This window comes from Suncus etruscus, chromosome 5 (assembly GCF_024139225.1).
Source record: "Suncus etruscus isolate mSunEtr1 chromosome 5, mSunEtr1.pri.cur, whole genome shotgun sequence".
Taxonomy (NCBI): Eukaryota; Metazoa; Chordata; class Mammalia; order Eulipotyphla; family Soricidae; genus Suncus; species Suncus etruscus.
In genome coordinates, this window is record NC_064852.1 from 74,332,544 (window position 1) to 74,353,192 (window position 20,649).

General features: G+C 37.1%; 1 non-coding gene across 1 annotated transcript; it reads right to left on the bottom strand.

Annotated features, from left to right (window-relative positions):
* Window positions 1-7,807: 7,807 nt before the first annotated feature.
* LOC126009971 (U1 spliceosomal RNA) lies at window positions 7,808-7,971 on the bottom strand. Its single transcript, XR_007496119.1, has one exon. It is a non-coding gene; the product is annotated as a U1 spliceosomal RNA (small nuclear RNA).
* Window positions 7,972-20,649: the final 12,678 nt, after the last annotated feature.

Here is a 20,649-nt window from a genome sequence, read left to right on the forward strand (position 1 = left end):
TACTCTATTGTTTACTTATAGACATGTCACATATTTCTGTACATTTTGTAGCCTACCTCTTTACTGCACAGGCTTATTGTTACTGGTGATATTTGGGTAGAGTCATTAGGATTTTCTTTGTTGTTTGATTTTAAGACATACCCAGCAGTGCTTAGGTGTGACTCCTGGCACCACATTTAGGAATCATTCCTGGCAGGCTTGGGAGACCATATGGTATGCTGAGGATCAAACCCAGGTGGGTCATATTGAAGGCAAACACTACAATCATTCTAGTCAACAAAAGAGTATATTTAAGGCAAATACTACTCTAATACCAAAAGCAGACAGAAACTGAAAAAGTAAGTTATTGACCAATATCCTTGATGAATGTAGATGCAAAGATTTTCTGCAAAATTTTATCTGGGTGTAAACTTTTGGGGGAATTTTGATTACCATTTTAATTTCCTGTTAATAATTTATTTGTTTGGTCATTCTGTCTCCTCTTTACTCAGTCTTGGAAAGTTATAGCATTCCAAATTTTATTCATATCTAAGTTTTCTAATCTCATGGAATAAAGTTTTTATAGTAATAAATAATTTGTATTTCTGTGAGTTGTATTTATGTAGTATTTGTTGTAATTCAATGTCTTTCACTTCTGATCCAATTTAGTCATTTTTTTCTCTATTAGTTTCCTGATACTGTGAAAAATAAAGCTTTTGGTTTTGTTTACAATTTACTTATTATTTTTATTTCTATTTCATTGATTTAAACTCAAACTTTATTTCATCTTTTCTGTTATTTTTGAACTTTCTTGATCTTTCTCTAGTAATTTAAATGTGTAGTTAGGATATTTAGTTGTCATCTGATGCTTTGCTATGAACTAAGTTACATTGCTATGAATGTACCTCTTAAAAATAGCTTTTGCTGTGTTCCATTTGATCTGGTAACTCGTGTCTTCATATTCATTTCTTTCCAGGAATCTTTTTATTTTTTACTTTGATTACCCCTTTGTCCCACTGATTGTTCAGTAATTACTACTACTGTTAATTTTCCAAATGTTATTTTTTTTCTCATTTCTCAGAGCTTCATGGTATGAGAAGATAGTTAACATGGTTTCTATTTTCCTGATATTAAGGAAACATTTTTTTGGTCCCAACATGTGATCTATCTTGGAGAAAGCTCTATATATGCATTAAAAAGAAATATATTATTGACTTTTGGGGTATGGAGAGCTCTACATATGCCTATTAATCCAATCTATCTCATTTATCCCTTTAAAGACTTTGTTTCTTTTTTTTTATAATGCAATGTATTGTATATAATAATATATTGTATATACATTGTATTCCATTATTGAATAACAATATTTTTTTCTTAACACCACCCATCACCAGTGCAACATTCCCATCACCAATGTCCCAAGTCTCCCTCCTCCCCACCCGACCCCCGCCTGTACTCTAAACAGGTTCTCAATTTCCCTCATACATTCTCATTATTAGGACAGTTCAAAATGTAGTTATTTATCCAACTAATCACATCACTCTTTGTGATGAGCTTCCTGAGGTGAGCTGGAACTTCCAGCTCTTTTCTCTTTTGTGTCTGAAAGTTATTATTGCAAGAATGTCTTTCATTTTTCTTAAAACCCATAAATGTGTGAGACCATTCTGCGTTTTTCTCTCTCTCTCTGACTTATTTCACTCAGCATAATAGATTCCGTGTACATCCATGTATAGGAAAATTTCATGACTTCATCTCTCCTGACAGCTGCATAATATTCCATTGTGTATATGTACCACAGTTTCTTTAGCCATTCGTCTGTTGAAGGGCATCTTGGTTGTTTCCAGAGTCTTGCTATGGTAAATAGAGCTGCAATGAATATAGGTGTAAGGAAGGGGTTTTTGTATTGTATTTTTGTGTTCTTAGGGTATATTCCTAGGAGTGGTATAGCTGGATCGTATGGGAGCTCGATTTCCAGTTTTTGGAGGAATCTCCATATCGCTTTCCATAAAGGTTGAACTAGACGGCATTCCCACCAGCAGTGGATAAGAGTTCCTTTCTCCCCACATCCCCACCAACACTGTTTATTCTCATTCTTTGTGATGTGTGCCATTCTCTGTGGTGTGAGGTGGTATCTCATCGTTGTTTTGATTTGCATCTCCCTGATGATTAGTGATGTGGAGCACTTTTTCATGTGTCTTTTGGCCATCTGTATTTCTTCTTTGTCAAAGTGTCTGTTCATTTCTTCTCCCCATTTTTTGATGGGATTAGATGTTTTTTTCTTGTAAAGTTCTGTCAGTGCCTTGTATATTTTGGAGATTAGCCCCTTATCTGATGGGTATTGGGTGAATAGTTTCTCCCACTCAGTGGGTGGCTCTTGTATCTTGGGCACTATTTCCTTTGAGGTGCAGAAGCTTCTCAGCTTAATATATTCCCATCTGTTAATTTCTGCTTTTACTTGCTTGGAGAGTGCAGTTTCTTCCTTGAAGATGCCTTTAGCCTCAATGTCCTGGAGTGTTTTACCTACGTATTGTTCTATATATCTTATGGTTTTGGGGCTGATATCGAGGTCTTTAATCCATTTGGATTTTACCTTCGTACATGATGTTAGCTGGGGGTCTAAGTTCAATTTTTTGCAAGTGTCTACCCAGTTGTGCCAACACCACTTGTTGAAGAGGCTTTCTTTGTTCCATTTAGGATTTTTTGCTCCTTTATCAAAAATTAGGTGATTGTATGTCTGGGGAACATTCTCTGAGTATTCAAGCTTATTCCACTGATCTGAGGGCCTGTCCTTATTCCAATACCATGCTGTTTTGATAACTATTGCTTTGTAGTAAAGTTTAAAGTTGGGGAAAGTAATTCCTCCCATATTCTTTTTCCCAATGATTGCTTTAGCTATTCGAGGGTGTTTATTGTTCCAAATAAATTTCAAAAGTGCCTGGTCCACTTCTTTGAAGAATGTCATGGGTATCTTTAGGGGGATCGCATTAAATCTGTACAGTGCTTTGGGGAGTATTGCCATTTTAATGATGTTAATCCTGCCAATCCATGAGCAGGGTATGTGCTTCCATTTCCGCGTGTCCTCTCTTATTTCTTGGAGCAGAGTTTTATAGTTTTCCTTGTATAGGTCCTTCACATTTTTAGTCAAGTTGATTCCAAGATATTTGAGTTTGTGTGACACTATAGTAAATGGGGTTGTTTTCTTTTTTTTTTTTTTTTTTTTTTTGGTTTTTGGGCCACACCCGTTTGACGCTCAGGGGTTACTCCTGGCTATGTGCTCAGAAATCGCCCCTGGCTTGGGGGGACCATATGGGACACCGGGGGATCGAACCTCGGTCCTTCCTTGGCTAGCGCTTGCAAGGCAGACACCTTACCTCCAGCGCCACCTACCCGGCCCCTGGGGTTGTTTTCTTAATGTCCATTTCTTCCTTATTAGTATTGGTGTATAGAAAGGCCATTGATTTTTGTGTGTTAATTTTGTAGCCTGCCACCTTGCTATATGAGTCTATTGTTTCTAGAAGCTTTTTGGTAGAGTCTTTGGGGTTTTCTAAGTAGAGTATCATGTCATCTGCAAACAGTGAGAGCTTGACTTCTTCCTTTCCTATCTGGATTCCCTTGATATCCTTTTCTTGCCTAATCGCTATAGCGAGTACTTCCAGTGCTATGTTGAATAGGAGTGGTGAGAGAGGACAGCCTTGTCTTGTGCCAGAATTTAGAGGAAAGGCTTTCAGTTTTTCTCCATTGAGGACAATATTTCCCTCTGGCTTGTGGTAGATGGCCTTAACTATATTGAGAAAGGTTCCTTCCATTCCCATCTTGCTGAGAGTTTTGATCAAGAATGGGTGTTGGACCTTGTCAAATGCTTTCTCTGCGTCGATTGATATGATCATGTGATTTTTATTTTTCTTGCTGTTGATGTTGTGTATTATGTTGATAGATTTACGGATGTTAAACCAAACTTGCATTCCTGGAATGAAACCTACTTGATCGTAGTGGATGATCTTCTTAATGAGGCATTGAATCCTATTTGCCAGGATTTTGTTGAAGATCTTTGCATCTGCATTCATCAGCGATATTGGTCTGTAATTTTCTTTTTTCGTAGCATCTCTGTCTGGTTTAGGTATCAAGGTAATGTTGGCTTCATAAAAGCTATTTGGAAGTTTTCTTGTTTTTTCAATTTCATGAAAGAGTCTTGCCAGGATTGGTAGTAGTTCCTCTTGAAAGGTTTGAAAGAATTCATTAGTAAATCCATCTGGGCCTGGGCTTTTGTTTTTGGGCAGACATTTGATTACTTTCTTAATTTCCTCAATAGTAATGGGTGTGTTTAGATATGCTACATCCTCTTCATTCAATCGTGGAAGATTATAAGATTCCAAAAATTTATCCATTTCTTCCAGGTTTTCATTTTTAGTGGCATAGAGTTTCTCAAAGTAGTTTCTGATTACCCTTTGAATCTCTACCATATCAGTAGTGATCTCTCCTTTTTCATTCCTAATACGAGTTATCAAGTTTCTCTCTCTTTCTTTCTTTGTTAGGTTTGCCAGTGGTCTATCAATCTTGTTTATTTTTTCAAAGAACCAACTTCTGCTTTCGTTGATCTTTTGGATGGTTTTTCTGGTTTCTACTTCATTGATTTCTGCTCTCAGCTTTGTTATTTCCTTCTGCCTCCCTATTTTTGGATCCTTTTGTTGAGCACTTTCTAATTCTATGAGCTGCGTCATTAAGCTATTCAGGTATGCCCCTTCTTCTTTCCTGATGTGTGCTTGCAAAGATATAAATTTTCCTCTCAGTACCGCTTTTGCTGTGTCCCATAGGTTCTGATAATTTGTGTCTCCATTGTCATTTGTTTTCAGGAAGGTTTTGATTTCCTCTTTGATTTCATCTCGGACCCACTGATTATTCAGTATGAGGATATTTAACTTCCAGGTGTTAAAATTTTTCTTCTGTGTCCCTTTGTAGTTTATATATAATTTCAGGGCTTTGTGGTCAGCAAAGGCAGCCTGCAAAATTTCTATCCTCTTGATATTATGGAGGTATGTTTTGTGTGCTAACATGTAGTCTATCCTAGAGAATGTCCCATGTACATTAGAGAAAAATGTGTATCCAGGCTTCTGGGGGTGGAGTGTCCTGTATATATCTACTAGGCCTCTTTCTTCCATTTCTCTCCTCAGGTCTAGTATATTCTTGTTGGGTTTCAGTCTGGTTGACCTGTCTAGTGTTGACAATGCCGTGTTGAGGTCTCCCACAATTATTGTGTTGTTATTGATATTATTTTTCAGATTTGTCAACAGTTGTATTAAATATTTTGCTGGCCCCTCATTCGGTGCATATATGTTTAGGAGGGTGATTTCTTCCTGCTGTACATATCCCTTGATTAATACAAAATGTCAATCTTTGTCCCTTACAACTTTCCTAAGTATAAAGTTTGCATCATCTGATATTAATATGGCCACTCCTGCTTTTTTTTGGGTGTTGTTTGCTTGGATGATTTTCCTCCAGCCTTTTATTTTGAGTCTATGTTTGTTCTGACTATTCAGGTGCGTTTCTTGTAGGCAGCAGAAGGTTGGATTGAGTTTTTTGATCCATTTAGCCACTCTGTGTCTCTTAACTGGTGCATTTAGTCCATTGACATTGAGAGAAAGAATTGTCCTGGGAGTTAGTGCCATCTTTATATTAAAGTTTGGTGTGTCTGTTGGTAAGCCTTGTCTTAAAGTATGCCGTTCAGTTTTTCTTTTAAGAATGGTTTTGAATCTGTGAAGTTTTTGAGCTGTTGTTTGTCTGTGAAACTATGTATTGTTCCTTCAAACCTGAAAGTGAGTTTTGCTGGGTGCAGTATTCTAGGCGAAGCATTTATTTCATTGAGTTTTGTCACTATGTCCCACCACTGCCTTCTGGCCTTGAGTGTTTCTGGTGACAGGTCTGCAGTAAATCTCAAGGATGTTCCCTTGAATGTAATTTCTCTTTTTGATCTTGCTGCTTTCAGAATTCTGTCTCTATCTATGGGATTCGTCATTGTGACTAGGATGTGTCTTGGGGTGTTTTTTCAGGGGTCTCTTTTAGTTGGCACTCTTCGGGCATGCAGGATTTGATCACATGTATTCATTATCTCTGGTAGTTTCTCTTTAATGATGTTCTTGACTGTTGATTCTTCCTGGAGATTTTCTTCCTGAGTCTCTGGGACTCCAATGATTCTTAAGTTGTTTCTGTTGAGCTTATCATAGACTTCTATTTTCATCTGTTCCCATTCTTTGAGTAATATTTCCATTTTTTGATCATTTGCTTTGAGGCTTTTTTCCAATTTCTTCTGCTGTATGTAATTGTTATGTATCTCATCTTCCAGTGTACTGATTCTATCCTCAGCTGCTGTTAACCTGTGGGAAATCTCAAACATGTTTTTCTTCAATTCATCTACTGAGTTTCTCAGACCTGTTATTTGATCTGAAATTTCTGTTTGGAGTTTTCTCATTTCTATCTTCATATTCTCCTGATTCTTTTTAGTTTTCTCTTCTATACTTTGTTTGAGTTCTTTGAACATGTTCCATATTGCAACTCTAAACTCCTTATCTGAGAGACTGACTAGGTGGTTGGTCATGTTCAAGTCATCAGAGTTGCCATCTTCATTCTCTATGTCTGGCACTGGCCCTTGTTGTTTCCCCATTGTCACACTAGTACTGCGTGTTTTTCTACGTGTTGTGATTGTATTCATCGGCTAAATGCTGTGCACCGTCTCGAAGGGGAGCGGAGCAACCGTGCTCCTCTGGCTTCTCCCTTTCTGGGCGTGTCGACTCACCTCCACGGAAGGCTCACAGGAAGGCAGGCTGGCAGATGGGCCGCACCCAGGATAAAATCAGGCCAAAAATGCAGGACAGCAGAGTAGAGAGGCAGAAGTGTGCTGGCATCTGAGATCCAGCGAAGTTCAGTGGCTCCTCCCTTTCTGGGCGTGTCGACTCACCTCCACGGAAGGCTCACGGGAAGGCAGACTCCCTGGAAAGCTCACAGGAAGGCAGGCTGGCTGATGAGCCGCACCAAGGGTGAAATCAGGCCGAAAATGCAGGACAGCAGAGTAGAGAGGCAGAAGGGTGCTGGCATCTGAGATCCAGCGAAGTTCAGTCTACTTTGTTTCTTTATTGATTTTTTTTTTACCTAGTTGGTCTAGCCAGGAGTGAAAGAAAGGTATTAAAATCTCTTAGTACAATTATATCACTGTACCATTTCTTAGGTCTATTAACAGTTGCCTATAAATTTTTATGGGATTATATTATATGTAATATATTTAATTTTTGACATAAATTCCCTAATTATTATATAATAACTGGCCCTTTTCTTCATATTCTTTAGTATTTGAAGTCTGTCTTGACTGATACAAGTAAGGTTGTCCTTATTTTTAGCAATTGTTTGCCTGTAAGACTGTTTTAAAGTATTTTATTTTAAGTCTGTATTTATCATGTGTATGATTTTATGTAGGTAGCAGAATGTAAGATTCACTTTCTTTTATTTTCTCTCTTTTTTTTAAAGGTGTCTAAGATTTCTATTACCTTGCTCTAGATGGAGTAGGGCAAGGCTTCAAACCATTTCATAATGTTCTTGCAAGCAATATTGAAATGCACAGGGTCACTCTAGGGTTCAATTTTGTTTTTGTTTTTGTTTTTGGGTCACACCCGGCAGTGCTCAGGGGTTACTCATGGCTCTACACTCAGAAATCGCCCCTGGCAGGCTTGGGGGACCATATGGGATGCCAGGATTTGAACCACCGTCATTCTGCATGAAAGGCAAACGCCTTACCTCCATACTATCTCTCCGGCCCCAAGATCTATTTTTAAACAAGAAATATCAGGGGAGAGCGCGAACGAAGTCCCCCACTACCAGAAATTATGCAGTCGAGTTTCCCACATTTGGGGAAAACGCAGGTGTCAGCACAACCGGAGTGCAATGGATAAGCCTTGCCCTGGGGAAACCACCTTCGTGATCATGGTATCTCTCCTGCCAGGTAAGTATTAGGGGCTTAATTTTTCTTATTTCACTCTGTGATATTTGATTACTGCTTTTAGAATATTAATATTAAGCTAAGCATGTGAAGTTTGTCTTTATCTTTTAAAAGAGACCATTTAATGCTTTATGCAAAGCTGGTTTCTTGGCTGTGAACTTAAGATGTTACTTTTCTATAAAGCTTTGTATCTTTTCTTCAAATTTGAATGACAATTTATCTTAATAAAGTATTCTTGTTGAGATATTTATTTTTTTCAGGTTGTTTTCTTTTCAATTTTTTTCCTTTTTCTTTTTCTTTTTTGTATCTTTTTTTAAATTAATTTTTATTTTTAATTATGAGAACAAAGATGCAAAGAAAGAGGACAAGGTAAAGTTACAGTGGAAGGAAAATCATCCATAAACAGAATTCTCAGAAGTTCCATTGCTGATATCTTAACTTTGAACTTTCAGCCAAAGAACATTAAGAAAAAAAACAGAACCCATGTACAATTACTTTGTCCCTCAAGTCCCCATTGTAGTACATAATATTTCTTAGCAGCACACAAAGCAATCTAAAGACATAAAACTTATGTAACTCAAACATTGAAGGCAAAATACTTTTTAACATTTCCATGCAAATGCGTATTAGTTTAAGTTAACCTCAAAAGTTTAAGTAAGTTGTTTTTCTTAAGGATTAGAATAAAGGAGCACAGTAAAAACGGTGTTAGAGTGGCAATTATTGTTTGCATGGCCCACCAAAATATGAGGGACATGGAAAGGAAAAGCCTTGGTCTAAATACAAGGAGACCCTACCCCTGAAGTTTCCTGGCATAAGACCAACTCTAGGCTCCAGGCAAACTAGTTTGTCCAATCCAGGTCATTGTCTGTAGTGCCAATACACTTTTATTTTTCACAGTCTCTGTTGTTGGTATCATGTTTCTGTATTAAAGATCCTGAAATCTGCATATCCTATATTTCAGTCAGGATGGTGCAGAGCATCCTCTTGTTTCACCTCACAGTTAAAGAGCAATGCAGAGAACCCTGTAAGCAGGTGGTTGTTGTTGTTGTCAAGTCTTCTTAGTGTTAAGGGAAGTCTCTTTTGAGCAAGTCGATGTCAGAGCCATGGTATGGTCTTCCCTGGTAGAGGATTGCTTCCAGGTGTTGTTATAAAAAAAAACCTTGGATGTGGGGCTGGAGAGATAGCACAGCAGCGTTTGCCTTGCAAACAGCCAATCCAGGACCAAAGGTGGTTGGTTCGAATCCCGATGTCCCATATGGTCCCCCGTGCCTGCCAGGAGCTATTTCTGAGCAGACAGCCAGGAATAACCCCTGAGCACCACCGGGTGTGGCCCAAAAACCAAAAAAAAAAAAAAAAAATCTTTGGATGTTTCGTAGATAGCTTCCCTGGTTCAGGGGTGAATTGAGGATGCCCATTCTTCTGAGGTCTGTGCCAGGTCATTATATCAATCTTCAGGCAGTAAGGCCCCATTGCACTACGAGATTTGTGTATTCCAATCTCTATTAGATAAGAACTTATTTGTATATATAGTATTTTCCCATTTTAATGTGCCTATGCAAACAACAAACAATGCCATGTGGCGTTATCGGCGCATATGGGGGCCATAAGAACAAGTCCAACAATCCCCATGACATGGTTCAATCATAAGCATTAAACTGAGGGACTCTTCCACCAAAATTCCTTATTGAACAGCTCACAAAGAGAAGACAAGATAAAAAGTGGGTAGAATCGTCATGGTAAAAGAATATTTAGAAAGAGTTATAGCCGTTAAAGAAAATACACATAAAATATTCAAGAGACATATGTGTCCATTTTATGTCTTTTGAAATAGCTGGGGGTTGTTAAATCCAATGCACAACTTTGGTCTGTGATTAGAACTGTGTAGTACTGAAGTTAAAAAGGGGTAAATGTTGCAGGTGGGAGAGGGGACTCCCACCAGAAGAAGTTGGGTTCCCTGGGTAGTTTATATAAAGTGGGGAGAAGAGAGATGACAATCTTGACAAGGGAGTTTATTGATTCGTTCTCTACCACTTAAGTCACAAAGGAAATCTCCTGGAAATTTTCAGGATTGATAAAAATCTGCGATTAGAATCTGCATGATACAGACTTTACATCTCACCAACTCCATTACGCACTCATCCAACTCTGCTTGAGTCACACTTGTATCTACTGGACAGAGAAAATGATCCCTGAAACTTGATTTCCAGGTCTGTTGATTTTCCTTACAGTAATGAATTCCATGGAGAGTGGAAATATGAGGTAGGATAAGTGTATTTGGGAAATGAAGGAAAAGAAAGACAAATATGTACTCATTAAAAACATGGGCTTCTGCAAAATGAAAAGAACCCAGTACATTTCCCAAGTAGAGCTGCAGTGAATTTTCAAGATGGAGAATACATATCATAGAATAATTACTCATTACTAGCTGAGATGAGCTACTTTCCTAGAACAGAGAAATGTGCCATAAGGTAAGAACATACATTCCTCAGTACAGAGAGATATTAAAGCAGGTAAAGGTCTAGCCTGGTATGTGGCTGACTCAGGTTTTATCCTTGGCATCCTATATGATCCCTCAAGACCACCAAGAGTTATTTCTGAATACAGAGCCAGAAGTAAGCCCTGAGTGTTCTGGGTGTGGTCCAAAACAAAAAAAAAAGAGAGAGAGAGAAATAAAGTACATATATCAAGCAGAGATGATGTAAATGTACAACTTTCCCTCTGCTAAGGAAATTTTAGTTTATATAAAAAGTTACCCAAATTGTCCCCACGAAATCTGTTGTTAAAATAGCTGCCAGGTGGGCCAACTTAACTGCTTATGGTGTTCTTTTTATATTTTTAGCATAACCTTTTTTTTTTTTTCCAGCAAGAGCTTGTCTGCTCAGGTAGTACTGCATGGTCTGGTCCTGGAATTCAATATCTTCAAGTTTTCTGGTCTCTTCAGATGGATCTTAGTGTCTCAAAAGTATTTCATAACTTTATGTTGGTTTAAGTTTCACATAGTGCTCTATAATATATATTACTAGTCCTCCACCCCATCTGTTTGCTGGCAACAATTTCTTTTTATTTATTTTCATTATCTGTTATTTATTGATGGTTTCTTACATCATACCTTCGAACTCACTGATTCTTTCCTATATTTATATAACTCTGCAACTGAGACCTCTGAATAAAATTTTTAGTTCATCTACTATGAACATCAGTTTTGTCATTTCTGATTGCAGTTTTCTCATGTAATGTCTTATATTTTCTTTATTTATTGGAGATTTGTGCACTTTCAATTTGTTAAGCAGTTTCACCATGGTTAATCTGAAGTCATCCACTGAGAGGTTATAAAGCTAATGGGTGCTGAGGTAAATTTCCAGACTATTATTATCTTCTATCAAATTTAATGGTCTACATTTTTTATTATGCCTGTTGTGAAGTGAGAGGTAATTGTGAAGGTCTGGTTTTGTGAAAGCCTCTGTAGTAGTGTGAGACTAGCACCACCCAAATCCTATGCTGGTACATGTATATATATATATGTTCAGCTGCTTCTGAGCCTCTAAAGCACAGATATGTGCCTTTGAGCTTTTATACAAAGATTCAGTGACTCAACCTGACCTGGTTGCTTCAGTTTTGTAACTGGTTAGATATTTGCCCTCAGATCAGATTTGGAAGAGGATATAGTCTATTGGGCTAACACTACCTATCTAAGGTTTGAAGTCTCTTCTTGAAATGTGTGTGTGTGTGTGTGTGTGTGTGTGTGTGTGTGTGTGTGTGTGTGTGTGTGTGGTAGATGACATTTATTTATGGGAAGTAAGAACCTGTGTCCACAACTTCTTGCCTAGGTCTTGTGTAGAGATTTAAAGGACCACGGGAATGTTTGCAGCACACAGATTTACTGTGGACACATCAATTTTTGGATCAGCCTCCTGAAGCATGCTATAGCTAGGTACAGTGCCTCCATTCATTTTTTACTTCTCACCCAACCCTGTAGCCAAAGATTTACATTCTTTTAACTTACATTATCTCTTCAAAGATAAAAATTCCCTTAGGATTCTTAACATATTACTACCCTGCTCCTTTCTATAGAATCTTTTATAGAAGCCTTTGTTGTAATTCTACCAGTGAGTTTGACACTATATTCTTCTACATTTGGCCTCTTTAGAGACAATTTTTTAATTACGATTGATTATGGGTTTGAACCTCACCCAGAGGTGCCCAGGAATGACTCCTGATCCAGTGCTCATATATCACGTATGATAATTCAAAGAACAATATGGGGCTCCAGGGGTTGAACTTGAATTTGTAGCATGCAATATAAGGTTCATATCCACTGTACTATTGCATCACCTTTTGACAATTATTTTAGTTAACTTGACTGGTAAAAGATGGTATTTAAGTGCTAAATGAAAGTTCAATATTTGATTTTTTAATTAAAAAAATAACACTTCTCTTCACCAGTGCAGCCTTTACACCACCAATGCCCCTCACCTCCCTCCTCCCGCATTCCCTGTTTGTATTTGAGACAGGCATTCTATTTCTCTCATTCACTACCATTGTCATGATAGTTGTTAGTGTAGTCATTTCTTTGTGGTGTGCGTCATATCGTGGAGCAGTTCTTTCAGCCTCATCTCTATTGTCTCTGGGCATTATTACAATAATGTCTTTTATTTTTCTTAAATCCTACAAATGAGTGAGACTATTCTGTGTCTATCTCTCTCCCTCTGACTCTTTTCTCTCAGCATAATAGGTTCCATGTACATTCATGAAAGAAAATTTCATGACTTCATTTTTCCTGATGGCTGCATAGTATTCATTGCGTGTATGTATGTACCACAGTTTTTTTAGCCACTCATCTATTGTTGGGCATCTGGGTTGCTTCCAGATTCTGGCTATTGTAAATAGCACTGCAATGAATGTAAGTGTGCAGAAGGCATTTTTGTATTGTGTTTTTGTGTTCATAGGGTATATCCCTAAGAGTGGTATAGCTGGATCATATGGTAGCTCAATTTCCAGTTTTCTGAGGCATCTTCATATTGTTTCCCAGAAAGGCTGGAGTAGATGTCATTCCCTCCAGCAGTGAATAAGAGTTCCTTTCTCCCTACATTCCTACTAGCACTGATTGTTCTTGTTCTTTGTGATGTTTGCCAGTCTCTGTGGCATGAGATGGTACTCATTGTTGTTTTGATTTGCATCTCCCTGATGATTAGGGATATGGAGCATTTTAAAATATTAAGTTGATTGGACAGAGATGGTGTTTACAGCGCTAAATGAAAGGTCAATATTTAAAATAAGTTTTATTAGTTATTTAAATTTTTCATTAATAAATTAATTTATCAATTTGGGGCCCCAATCAGCAGTATTCAGGGCTTATTTTTAGCTCTTTGCTAAGGGATCACTTCTGCAGTGCTCAAGGAAATATATGTAGGGTTGAACTAGGGTCAGTCATATGTATATCAATTTTAACTTTATAAGCTGGTTAATTCAGCATATCATAACACTATCAAGCATTCACTTTGTATCACTTTTAATTTTATTTAATTATTATGAAATAATTTTGTTTGTTTTAGGGCCATTCCCAGAATCTTCAGGGACTACTCTTGATTCATGTTTTAGGGTTTAGAAGACCATGCAGTGTAAGTGACTGAACCCAGTATTTCTGCATACAAAATATGCACTCCATTCCATTGAGCTATCTCTCTGGTCCTAGAATTATGTTTTCTTAAGGCTGGCTGTTGTAATTGTATCAAGATGGTTATTGTAGTCCCATACATCATATTCAGAATGTAATGACAAGAGACAACTGAGATTTTTTTTTGAATGTCCCTTTCCCCAAAATTTTATGACAGAAATCTTCTCTAATAATTGAAACTCATTATATGCCCTGTTAACAACAAGGGTGATTTTTGGGTGTCCTATTTAAATTTCCAGGCTTTAGTTTTCTCATCAGTAAAAATGAGTGGCATAGTATACTCAAAATTATTAGTATGTCTCAAATTATTGATTAGGATACAAACGTGTCCGTCAAGTACACGTATATCAAGTCCGTCAAGTGACAGTATATAAACTGTCACTCTCAATCTCATTTTTCTGCCCCTTTGCCCTCCAAACATGCTTAAGATATCTCCTAAAAATTAATTTGAATATTTTCTACTTCTGAAAAAAAAAAATCCACAGTTGAGGCCAGAGTGAGAGCACAAAGGGTTTATGCTTTGCATTCTGAAGGCTCAGATTGATCCCAGCAAGCCATGATCCCTAGAAGTGAGCTTACCAGAAGTGAGCACTGAGCAACCGACTTTTTCTTTTTCTTTCTCTCTCTCTCTCTCTTTCTTTCTTTCTTTCTTTCTTTCTTTCTTTCTTTCTTTCTTTCTTTCTTTCTTTCTTTCTTTCTTTCTTTCTTTCTTTCTTTCTTTCTTTCTTTCTTTCTTTCTTTCTTTCTTTCTTTCTTTCTTTCTTTCTTTCTTCCTTCCTTCCTTCCTTCCTTCCTTCCTTCCTTCCTTCCTTCCTTCCTTCCTTCCTTCCTTCCTTCCTTCCTTCCTTCCTTCCTTCCTTCTTTCTTTCTTTCTTTCTTTCTTTCTTTCTTTCTTTCTTTCTTTCTTTCTTTCTTTCTTTCTTTCTTTCTTTCTTTCTTTCTTTCTTTCTTTCTTTCTTTCTTTCTTTCTTTCTTTCTTTCTTTCTTTCTTTCTTTCTTTCTTTCTTTTTCTTTCTGCCACACACATTTGATGCTCAGGGGTTACTCCTGGCTAAGTGCTCAGAAATTGCCCCTGGCTTGGGGGGACCATATGGGACGCCGGAGGATCGAACCGTGGTTCTTCCTTGGCTAGTGCTTGCAAGGCAGACACCTTACCTCTAGCGCCACCTCACCGGCCCCTCTTTCTTTTATCACACCTATGCTCAGAACTCCTAGTTCTGCATGCAGAAATCACTTTCCTAGAAGTCTTAGGAAATCATATTGGATGCCGGGTATTGAACCTTGACTGACTGTATGCAAGGCAAATGCCCTACCTGCTGTGCTATCATTTTGGCCCTAAATAATTTATTCTTACCCCAACTTTATTTTTCATGGGATAGCTATCTGATCACATCCTACATTAGAGCCAGAATAATAAATCATGATGCCCCTTTTGCCCCAAAGAGGCTGCTGATTTAAATACTGTATAGTAGTTTGTGTTATCATATTACCAGGTTAAAAAAAAAAGACTGAATTTTCACATGCAGTATACTTTCTGCAGAAACAATTACACTTCCCATCAATACTCTCCTCTTCATTATCTTAATAGATGTACTGCCATCTACTGAAAATAAAGTTCCAAAAGCCATGGTACCCTGAGGGATTCCCAGGAGAGCCCTCCTCTCTTTAGGCTCCCTTTCTACCCACCTCCCAGATGGACTGTAGGGAGTAGGCGGAATCCACAGGCTGTTCTCCTGTCACAAACTGTAACGCATCTGTTCCCTGGTGCTTTCCGTGAACAGCAAGAGTAAGACGTTCCTGTAGAGACCCAAGGAATCCTGCCAAAGAATTAGTGTCCATGAAAGCTCTTTCAGGCAATCTATCTTCTTTCCTTCAAGGAGATTTAATGTTAAGCTATCCAATATATATGAGGCATACTTTTGTATTCAAATACAATGATTATTGGCATATCATCCTTTGAATAATGTGCTTTCTACCAAGTGTATTATGCAGCAAAGTATTGAAATCACTTTTCCTTTCTGTGAAAAGTTTAAGGTAAGATTGGAACTGGAGAGGGTATGGCATTTGCCTTGCATGCAGCCAACCTGGATTCAATCCTTGACATCTCAGATGGTTCCTCAAGTCCATAAGGAATGGCTCAAACACTCCACTCCCTTCTCCCCCTCAAAGAATTATTGGTAAGAAATTAATAACAGAATCTGGAACACTGTAAGAACTGCTTTATATCTATGGAGTTTGAGGATAACTTAGGTTACTCTAAAATTCATTTCTGTCAATACATTCCAACATTGTGTTCTTTCTAGGGCTCAGCATCTCTTGGTTTCATAAATTGAGAAATTAAAGAAAGCTTGTTGCTGGTATTCAATGAATCTAGTCAACTATGAAATAGAAAATGGAAGCACTTTAAAATTTGCAAGTCTTCCATGAGGAAATTTCTACTCTTGTTCTCTTTATCTCTCACTTTACCATTCTTCCTCTCCAAGAATCTTGGCTCAGTCTGATGGGTATTCCTTTAGAGATTATACATAATTTAAATCTCTGGTTTGAATTGAATTTGATTTGGATTTTGGTAGTCAGACCTTGCATCCCTTCCATTTTGCCTCTCCAAGTCTGTTCCCATTGAATTTTCTTCATTGTATTTGTTGTTCATCCTTTCTGCCTTTTTTTTCTTTTCTTTTCTTTTTGAGTGGGGGAGCACACCCAGATGCTCAGAGGTTACTCCTGGCTATGCGCTCAGAAATCGCTCCTGTCTTGGGGGACCATATGGGACACTGGGGGATAGAACCATGGTCCATCCTAGGCTAGCACGGGCAAGGCGCCACTGTGCCGCCCCCTCTGCTTTCTTTTTATTAGATTTTCCAAAGCAAAACTTCCCACAGTTGAGTTTGTGTGGTTTGGTAATTTATCATAAAAATTCTTAAAATTACCTCATTAAAGGGGGCATTTGAAGATGCAATCTGTTTCCAAGGTAACCACCACCAACTATTTAAAATTGCCTGTTTTAGACAGAGAGGTAAAGGTTGGCATTAGAACGAAGGTAGGCAACTGAAGAAGATTGCAGAGAAAAAGGCCTTTAGATTCTGTTGAATTCTCAGCTTTGTTTTGGCTCTCCTTCTGTGTCATGAGAAGCAAGTTTGTGAATGCTCCTAAATTCTATCATAAGGTTTAGGAAATCAGGATACTGGAAGTTTTCTTCACCATCATTATAGCTCACTACAGTTATTTAGGGTAGTTTGGATTTAAAGTTGGCAACTTCAAACATTCTTGAGCATGGTATCTTGAGTCAATCATTTACTTCTCTGGGTCTGACCTTATCTATAAAAAAATAAGGAGAGGAAGAAGAATGCCCCCATATCATCAGGTTATAACTGTATCAATAAGGAAATAAAAGTGAAATCTTTTTGTAAATGGGACATCATGCAGAATAATCCATGTTTAGAGTCAACAGCTGTTCTCTGGTATCACTTCTATCAGAAAAAGATTGCTTTTCTATAAAGGAGTTAAGAATAATGTCAAAATAAACCTATTGATTCCTTTTTCTAAGCTGGAATTCTCCATTATCCACTGGCTCTATAACAGTGAACATTGGTTATTAGGCCAATGTGTTTTGAAATGTCACAAAGGTGGAAGGTGTGGTTCAGTGATAGTGCCTGATAGCTGTGAGATCTGATCCTCAAATCTGTTAGAAAAATAAAGATTTAAAATGAAAGATTTGACAAATAATGAATATTACAAATAGTAAAACTTATATTCTTCAACCTGTTTTCTTCATGATTCCAAGTGCAATTTTGAATTGAATATCAGAAACAATAAGATATTTTTGAAATTGCAAAAGCTATATACAAAAAAGAATTGAGGCTGGAGATATAGGATAGGTGCTTTCCTTGCTTGTTTCCTAGACTGATTCAATCCCCAGCACCATATATTTTCCTATAAGCATCACCAAGACTGATCTCTGAGCAGAATCAGGAGTAAACCCTAAGCACTGCCAGCTAGGGTGCCCACAACACATAAACTTTTTTAAGGGAGAAATGTCATAACAGGTATATTAATGTGAGAAATACATGAATATCTATGTAAAAATAAAAATTAGTGTGCTTGGGAGTACTTGATGTGTATTTTCTTTTTAGTTAAAAATATAGTCCATTGATGGGCCCGGAGAGATAGCACAGCGGCGTTTGCCTTGCAAGCAGCTGATCCAGGACCAAAGGTGGTTGGTTCAAATCCCAGTGTCCCATATGGTCCCCCGTGCCTGCCAGGAGCTATTTCTGAGCAGACAGCCAGGAGTAACCCCTGAGCACTGCCGGGTGTGGCCCAAAAACCAAAAACCAAATATATATATATATAGTCCATTGAATCAATTGGATTAGATAAACATGACAGAGAGAAAGTAATCTTGTTGAGCAACATATAAAGGAATATAGATAAGCTAAAGAAGTACTACACAGTATTGATATTCTTTATGATGAAATAAAGTATACATAAGGATAGACTTGGTAGAAATTTTTTTTTGTTTGCTTTATTTGTGGTGGATCCACACCCAGAATTGTTCAGTGACTAATTCTAGTGGAGTTTAAGGAATCATGCAGTGTCAAGGACTGAATCCATGCCTTCTGCATGCAAAATATGTGCTCCAACCCTTGAGATACTCTCTTAGTCTTTGTCACAAACTCTTTTGGAACATAAAAACTGGGATTATTTAGAGAAGAGATTGAATTATGGGCATAAGCAGGTACATTATACATTCCAGACCTATACATTGTTGATCACTACAAAATTTTTTTGTTCTTTTCTTGGTACAATTTCCATCAGTATATATACTTGAAATGTTAGTAAAAATTTGATGAGTCATTTATGTAACTGCAGGATGTAACTGGAGGTAGGTGGTATGATCCTAGGTAGTGCTACCTCATATATTCAAATATCATTTTTCTCACTAAATAGGTATCTTTCACACACCCCTGAGATAGATTAGGTGTAGATAAATTCCCATAATGTTAAAAATAAATGTTCAAGTAAGAATAAGTTCCTCATCAAAAACATATCTTATATGAACCTTGAAGAAAGACATAAAAATTCATGCATTAATGCATATAATTTTGTGGTTGTTAATAAGATCTCTAAAAATATATACCTTTTAGTATTTAAGTCTCAGACCTTGTAAATTTTAGTACATAGTTTCAGGTTGTAGTATAAGACCTATAGATTTGAGTAGCATAGATATTGCAGATAGCTGTAAATACAATTTTTTCTTATAGTTGCAGCTTGCTCTTCCTAAAATAAAATTTAGCATTTGCTGAATTTAAGTTTAGCTTGGCTTATGTTTCTGCCAGATAGAATATAAGTAGCCTGGATATAATACTGTGTTATCTTTTTTTTTCAACATCAACACAAAATTTGGATGTTCTTATTGTTTATTAACTTTCATGCAAAGCAAAAAGTGGGAAAGTTTTAAGAGCTTCATCTGTGCCATCAAATAGATCTCCTTCAGATTTTGTTTATACCAATAACTTGAAGACTAATCCTCACTTATACTCACCAAAAAAACAATAGGAATGATTTTTCTCATATGGGTAGTTGAGAGGTATAAAGAATGACTGGATATAGATTGTAATGATACATTGGTGGTGATTCTGTAAATAATCCTCATTTTCTCCACCCAAGCTGAAAACTAGTTAGGAAATTTAAACATGAAATATTGTCATGTAAACTAACATTGGGGAGCAAGGGCTTCCTGATTCCAAATGCCAGAATTAGGCCTGCCCTTACCATATTAACCATATTAGACAATATGGCTACTAAAGTTACAGGATGCCTAAGGTCAATGAAGAACATATGAGCCCTGTGAGGAGATTTGTGAGAGAGAGAGAGAGAGAGAGAGAGAGAGAGAGAGAGAGAGAGAGAGAGAGAGAGAGAAGAAGAAAAATGTCTGCCATAAATGATGTTCTTGGGAAGAAATATCAGGAGCGGAGAATTGTTTTTTTCAATACAATGTTAGAATAATGAATGGCTTGAGAAAACATTTATTATAAATATGAAAATATAAATTGACATACATAAAAGTGAAGAGTTTATTTGAGCAAAATCTATTTGAATTGGGTAGCATTCAGTCTAGCAGATAGAAATGAACTCTGAAGAGTTGTTTAAGATGGAATACTTTGTTTCTCTAGTGATAGTACAGTGGGAAGGGCAATAACCTTGCTCTCATAGCCAACCCAGGTTTTACCCCTAGCATTTCATATGGTCTCCTGAGCTCTCCAGAGTGATCCCTAAGCACAGAGATAGGAGTATGTACTAAACACTGTAGGGTGTGACCTCTCTCAGGCAAAAGAAAGAAAGAAAGAAAGAAAGAAAGAAAGAAAGAAAGAAAGAAAGAAAGAAAGAAAGAAAGAACGAAAGAAAGAAAGAAAGAAAGAAAGAAAGAAAGAAAGAAAGGAAGGAAGGAAGGAAGGAAGGAAGGAAGGAAGAAGGAAGGAAGGAAGGAAGGAAGAAAGAAAGAAAGAAAGAAAGAAAGAAAGAGAAAGAAGAAAGAAAGATAAGAAAGAAAGAAAGAAAGAAAGAAAGAAAGAAGAAAGAAGAAAGAAAGAGAAAGATAAAGAGAGAGAAAGAAAGAAGAGAGAGAGAGAGAAAGAAGAAAGAGAGAGAAAGAAAGAGAGAGAAAGAAGAAAGAAAGAATAAAGAAAGAAAGAAAGAAAGAAAGAGAAAAGAAAAGGAAGATGTAAAAACAGAAGGGAGCCTGAAACAAAGGAATTATATTAGTCTAAAAATTGGCTATTGTAAAATTAGCATCCTTTTTAAAGATGGACAAGGATCTATAGAGTAAATGATTTAGCTAGAAATTATCAGGCAATTTCTGATTGAGTGATATAAAATTTAATTCCAAAAAGGTGAAACTGTAATTAAGTCTGTTTATGATATGGTTGAATAAGCAATTCCACTTGGAGGTTATTGTCTTATTTTTTTACTTATGTCACTAATGCCTATTATAATTAAAACTCATAAGGAAAAGTAAAAT